Genomic DNA, 6,739 nt, shown 5'->3' on the forward strand with positions numbered 1-6,739 from the left:
TTAACAGACTCAGATAATTGATTGGAAAGATAGCAAGGGGAAAAGGAGTTCAGGAGAGCTGACAGTTTCTCAATTAAACAATATTAAAGGCAAACTAGCCCAATGTGAAGGAAAGCTTGGAAGAACAGTAAGAGGCCAATATGACTCCAAGAGGAGCTCTTTAATGACCTAAAAATCAAAAGGAAATCTGGAAACACGGACAAATTGCTAAGGAGAAGTACAACAGAATAGCACGAACATATAGGAACAAAATCAGAAAGGCTAAGTGGCAAAATGATTTACATCTAATAAGGACAGAAAAAGGAATATGAAGAGCTTCCAAAATATATTAGGAGCAAGAGAAAGATGAAAGAATGTCTAGGTCCTCTACTTAGTGGGAAAGGAGAGCTAATAACAGATGATATCAAGGAGACTGAGATATTTAATGCTTATTTTGCTTCAATCTTCACTAAAAAGGTGGTTAATGGTGACCAAATCCTCAACATAATCAATATTAACAAGGGGAAAGAATGTAAGCCAAAATAGGGAAAGAACTGATTAAAGAATAATTAGATAAGTCAAATGCATTCAAATAAGCAGGCCCCGCTGAAATCTACTCTAGCGTTCTTAAGGAATTAGCTGAAGCAATCTTGGAACTGCTAGTGATTCCTTTTTAGAACTTAAGGAGAATGTGTGAGACCCCTGAAGCCTGGGTAAAGGGAAACATAGTATATAGCTTTGAAAAGGACAAAAAAGTGGACCTGGGGAATTATAGACCAGTCAACCTAGCTTCAAAATCTGGAAAGATACAGGAACAAATTGTCAAATAATCAATTTGTAAGCAACCAGAGGACAATAGGATTATACCCAATAGCCAACATGAATTTCTCAAGAACAAATCATGGCAAACCAACCTAATTTCATTCTTTGATAGGATTGCTCACCTAGTAGATGGGGGAAAGCCATAGACATGATATATCTTGATTTAAGTAAGGCTTTTGACACAGTCTCACATAACATTATCACAAACAAACTAGGGAAATGTTGTCTGGATAAAAGTACTATAAGGTTGGTGCACAAGTGATTAAAATACCATACTCAAAGAGTAATTATTAATGCTTCACTGTGAAACTGGGAATTTTATTGTGGTCATTCAGAGGTCTGTCCTGAGTCTGATACTAGTCAATATTCTCATTAATGACATGTGTAACCCCATTGGGGTTTAGAGAGCATGGGCCCTTGTCCTTGTTACCCTCAAAACAGGGTTTGGGTAATCCCAAGTATAACTTACCTCTTGTTCTCTTAGTCTATCTTTCCTAAGGTATGGGTCTCCAGCATATACTTGAAGGATACGGATATAGACCTCCGATAACAATTGACACAAGCAGTATTTTTTTCAAAACAAGATACCCTTTTACTAGTATAATCAAAAATCCCTAATGTAGTGATAGTCTAGAAACACAAAGACACAAATTCCTTATTGATGTTATAAAAACACAAATCCTTACAAGATCATTTTAAACCTCAATAACAGACGGTTCAGATCATTCTAAGTATTTGTGCTCTGTCACAGATGGCCAGTTTGTCATACAGCACTGATAGTAGTTGGCAACAGTACGTTAAATTTTACATATATAAAACTTTTTTTACAAGTAACACACAGTTATATATCTTTATTAACACACACAAACACATACTAACACTAATTCTACACTATGCTTTGCTATACTATAATTATAACTGGCAGGCTTACTCTGTCTGTTGGCTTCTGCTACATATGCTGCTGCTGCTGTTTGCTGCTGCCACCGTCAGCAGCTTGTGACCAAATCAGATCAACTTTTACTTCTAGATCTCTCTCTTTCTGCTCCTGACTTCTGACTCTCGACTCCTCTTAATTTCTCTCTTCCCTAATCATCTGCATTTTATACTGTACTAGCTGTCAGTTCTTTTATACTATCTAGTTTTAGCCTCGACATTTCATTGGCTATATGTCCATTATATTTTATTCTCCAGTTTGTTGTCTACCACTTTTGTGACTGTTATCTGTCAATCATTGCTGTTTACCACTTTTGTGACCTTTGTCTACTTGGCTTTCTGTTGTTTACCTCAGAGTTATGATCTAATGACCTTTCCCCTGCTTTTGTATTGCACATGCTCATAAATCTTGTGACCTGAACTTTCCTGTGGTGGAGTGATTTTTGCTTTCGCAGCATGAAAGCTATGGACACCAAATGGATTATGAGGAATTTCTCCAGTACGTTCTTGAGCCAGAGGAAGCACTGTTTGTTCCAGGAAGAGGAAGTGCTGGTCATTCCAGGGATGTGGAGAGATGAAAAGTGACAGAGGGTGTGTGCCAGTAGCTATAGCAACAGGGCAACAGTGAGCAGGCCCTCATATAGTGAAGCTTATATTAAAATACTTATCAGGTCCTGCCTCAGTCTTCTTTTCTCAAGACTAAACATGCCATGACATCTTTAATGTGTACACATCAAAGCACCTAGGAACATTATCTACAAGGTCAGGTCCAAATAGCTCATGCACACTAACCTGCATGGGACTCAGTCTACATTCTTGAGAAGGAAAAGTTTTTATCCAAGCCAGTCTTCCTGGGATTTAAACTCATTTTTCAGAAAGCCAGATTTTTCCCTGCCATGGCAAAACCTGTGGGAAGAGGGTGGATAGCCTGGGGTGTGGGGCAGGGAAGACAATTCTGTGAGGTTGCCTTTTTGTCATTTTCTTTGTAAAGTCCTCTGTAGGGATGGATTTTGGATCCTGGAAATCCACAAGTCCACAGAAGCAAAAGCCATCCTGCAGAGACAATAGTTCCTCCATCTGGTTTCACTTAGCAAGATTGCTCCAACAGGAGCTCTGTTTCCATTGTTTGTTTCTCCCTGAAGATGCTTAGCAACAGCTGAGGATAACCAGAAGAAGCTAACAACATTTTGATCTGAATTCACTGGAAGATACTTTTATAGAATCCCAGTGGGACTTTGCCTCATAAAGCATTCCCTTATCTGCCCCTTCCTCTATGTCCTCAAAACTGTATACTGCCCCTTCCAAATGGGGGAACTCACAGAGGGGCATCCATAGGATGCTGAGGGGGGGAGGCAGTCAGTGCCATAGAGGCAGAGCAGGCCGATTAGGAACCATGTGATTTTGATCCCCAGGCCTCACAGGATATGTCTACACTGCAAATAAACATCTATGACCATCCCCTGTCAGCTGGCTTGTGCTGGTGGGACTTTGGATGAGGTGCTATACAACTGCAGTGTAGACATTTGGGCTCAGATTGGAGCCCAAGGTCTAGGACTCCATGATGTGGAAGAATCCCAGAGCCTGGGCTCTAGTCTAAGCCTGAATGTCTACACTGTAATTTTATAGCTTCATAGCCCAACCCCACCAGTATGAGTCAGCTGATATGGGCCAATCATGGGTGTTGTCTTGCAATGTAGACATACCCAAAGAGTCTGCACATTTGTAAACCTAATGTTAAAGTTACCATCGAGCTAACCTCTCTGGCTATATTTGAAAAAAAGTGAATCACCAAATGTGGCTCATTATCATGCCTCTGATTAAAATCTTCCAGACCTTCTTGTTTTACAGTAAATTAATAATAATAAAACCAGGCCAAGTCTTTTCTGGATTTGGAAAGGGCAGCAAAGACACAAGCTGGGATTTTCAAAGGAGACTAGAGGAGTTAGTCCCCAGACAAACTGGTCCCCAATTCTGATAAAGATGCTGAAGACCACCAACACCTCATAACCTTGGAGGCATGGCGAGAAAGGCTGTGGAAATCTCCTTTATGTCACAGTCTGATTTACTAATACAAGCCTCATTTGCATTCAGACTTGAATTTCCAAGAGGCTGCCACACAAACTCATGATCCCCATGTTGTTGACATCCGATGTTATCCAAAGTGACAAAGTGTTTCCTTCTGCAAGTCAGCTGGGAGATGCCGGCTCCTGGAACAATGTGCCAGTCTACTTTTATATAAAAATGTATCAGTTCATTATCTGAAATTAAAATGTTCCCTTTCATTGCCATGTATCTTTTTATTCCTTCTGTGTATGCATTGATATTTATGGAATCCATATATAATTTGGTATAAGTATATTTAATTATAATCTGCACAAGCACAGTGTTTAGCTGAACATATAAAACAACTATAATGATTCTAAAATGTTTAATTTAAGAATCTCTGCCTCTGTGCATATGAATCAGAGACCTGTGTTTAATTATTGATAGCAATTAGGGCACAGAAGCAGACAAACAGCATCTGGTGGCAGGAATAATTCCATACCCCAGCCTTTACTCAGAGTCTCCTTTTGGTACCAAAGCCATGCTTCACTGACTGATTCGCTGCACTGTAAAAATTTGGTTTTCTGTTTCTAAACCACCCTCTGAAACCATTTCTGCCTTCTTTGGAGCCCTGCTGTCCCTGTGGGTTTTGCCCCTCTGGGTTGAGCAGATGCTACAAAGAGATAAAGTTGGTAAGACGGTGGTCTGATGTTCTCAGACTCCATATATTATTCCTACATAAGTACTTCTCTGTTTTCATGTATTTGCTGTCTTGTGAATACTAAAATTTGAAATACTGCATTGGCATTCAAGCCTGAAGGTCAGAGAATAACCAGAAGGATGCTCTGGGAAATATCAGACACAAACACTTAAGCAGAGCTGGCCAAACAGTAAACTAGCATTTGCCAATATTTTCCCAATTAGGCATCAGGAGTTTCATCCTGCATTCCCTGAAGTCAATGGAAGTGTTGCCACTGACTTCAGTGATTGTAGGAACAGATCTTAAGTTTCATTTGCTGTGAATCATGGGGTCATATTATCGTTTACCAGCAGTAATCAGACATATGCCAGGGGGCTGTGAAAATATCATGAATCCAGGAAATTTCACATATTTGAGCATGAATGATTATTCATCTGAAAATTAATTCTAGGAGTGATTTATTCATTAGATCTGGCACAGGGGGAGAGGGGGGAATTAATACATATTTTTCAGAAACTTCCCTTCCCCCTCCACCTTGAAAAAAAAATCTGTTAAGAAATTTCAATCTGCTATGAATGGTAAAAAAAAGTATGGAAAATTTACCTCTATTTTTTATTGAGACATTATTTTCCTGCTTAAAATGTTTCAGGGAGCAGAAACAAAGTCTCTAACTTAGGGGAACAAACATTCAACATGGATAACAAACAGGCAAAAACTGAATCAAGAATAGTTCATAGCTTGAGAATGGTCTGTCTGAACTAGTTGTCAAATAGGTACAAAAATGAATATATTATAGGAAAATCAAGATTAATTTGCAAAGGATTTGTGATGTTAGAAAGGAGATAAATGCAGAGGGCTAGTTTGTAACTTACTCCTTTATGGCCACAAGGGAAGCAAGGACCACAACCTGATCTGGAGCTCCTATCACAGACTGGGATCCCGATCCCAGACCTTACCCACTTTGGGAGTTTGGGCAGGAAGGTGGAGAGATTAACGTCTATGAGATTGCTGTTCCCTAAGATAAGCAGGTGGATGGGGACAAAGCAGAGGATGTTAGGGAGTGGGTGAAATCTTGACTCCATTGCCCCAAAGCACTGGCAGAGAAAGCTGGCAGGGAAAGAAGGGGAAGTAACATGTGCATTGTCGCGGATTGCAAAATTAGTTCCACTAGGGAGCAAGAGGAGAACGGAGAAGAGATTGTGATTCAAAGCTTTGTTCTGCTCCTTACTCAGAGGTAAGAACAATGTCTCTATCTAATCCACAAAGGATATTATTCATGCTGAAACCATAGTCTTTTTCTGAAAATAAAATAAAATAAAAATACACATATATAAAAGAGAAATTACTTTTGTATTTGAAGGAGTGGCTGTTTTCCTCCTTCTGCTTCACATGGAAAAAAAAAAGCCAAACATTACATAGAACATTCGGAAGAAAAATGGTACAGGCAGGAAGGTCAATTGAAAAGAAGGCATTAACAGCATCAGTACTGTACAGGGTTCTATTCTATTGTGCACTTCTATTTGTTTGACGATTGTTATTGTCATTTTAGGGGAACTGAGTAACAGAGAGATTAAGAGTGTAATTTTCAGAACAGTTGATCATCCATAACTCCAACTGAAGCTACAGATTCCCAGAGCCTCTGAAAATCAAGCCTTGCCTGAGCTCAAGCATGAAGTCTTTGGTAGATCTGGGAGTTAAAACTAGATCTCCTGCATCCCAATCTAGTGCCTTATGCAAGAGACAAGCTTTCTTTGTGGAAGAGACAGATCCCATAATTCTTTTCTGCAGGCCTTGCATAACGGAACTATGGAAAGTTCCCCTAACGCACACTACCACACACACACACATGGCCCTTTAGCCTCTAGGCCTTCTGTCATGTACAGTCACTTACAAAAATCCTTGCAAACCCAAAAAAGCAGATGCTAACTCAGTCAGCATGGCAAGCAGACTGTTCAAGGAAAATGGAAATAAATTGTTTACAGGGAAAACAGGCTACCATCTTTTGTAACCCCAGCATTACCATTTAATTGGTCCTTGACAAGGATTTTATTTTGCTCCGTTTTACATTCATGCTTAGCAAACAAATACTGAACATTTATTAAGCAATCCCTCTTTAACAAAAAGCAGTACAATGACTCCAGGAATGTTATCGCACTCCATGTTCTGGAAGTGATAAATAATTAAAACACCTGTTGGCATTTGTGTGCGTGTGTGTGTGTTTTTATGTATATATATGACTCCATATCTACAGCAGCACAGGGA

The sequence above is a fragment of the Chelonoidis abingdonii genome, chromosome 6 (assembly GCF_003597395.2).
Source record: "Chelonoidis abingdonii isolate Lonesome George chromosome 6, CheloAbing_2.0, whole genome shotgun sequence".
NCBI classification, from domain to species: Eukaryota; Metazoa; Chordata; order Testudines; family Testudinidae; genus Chelonoidis; species Chelonoidis abingdonii.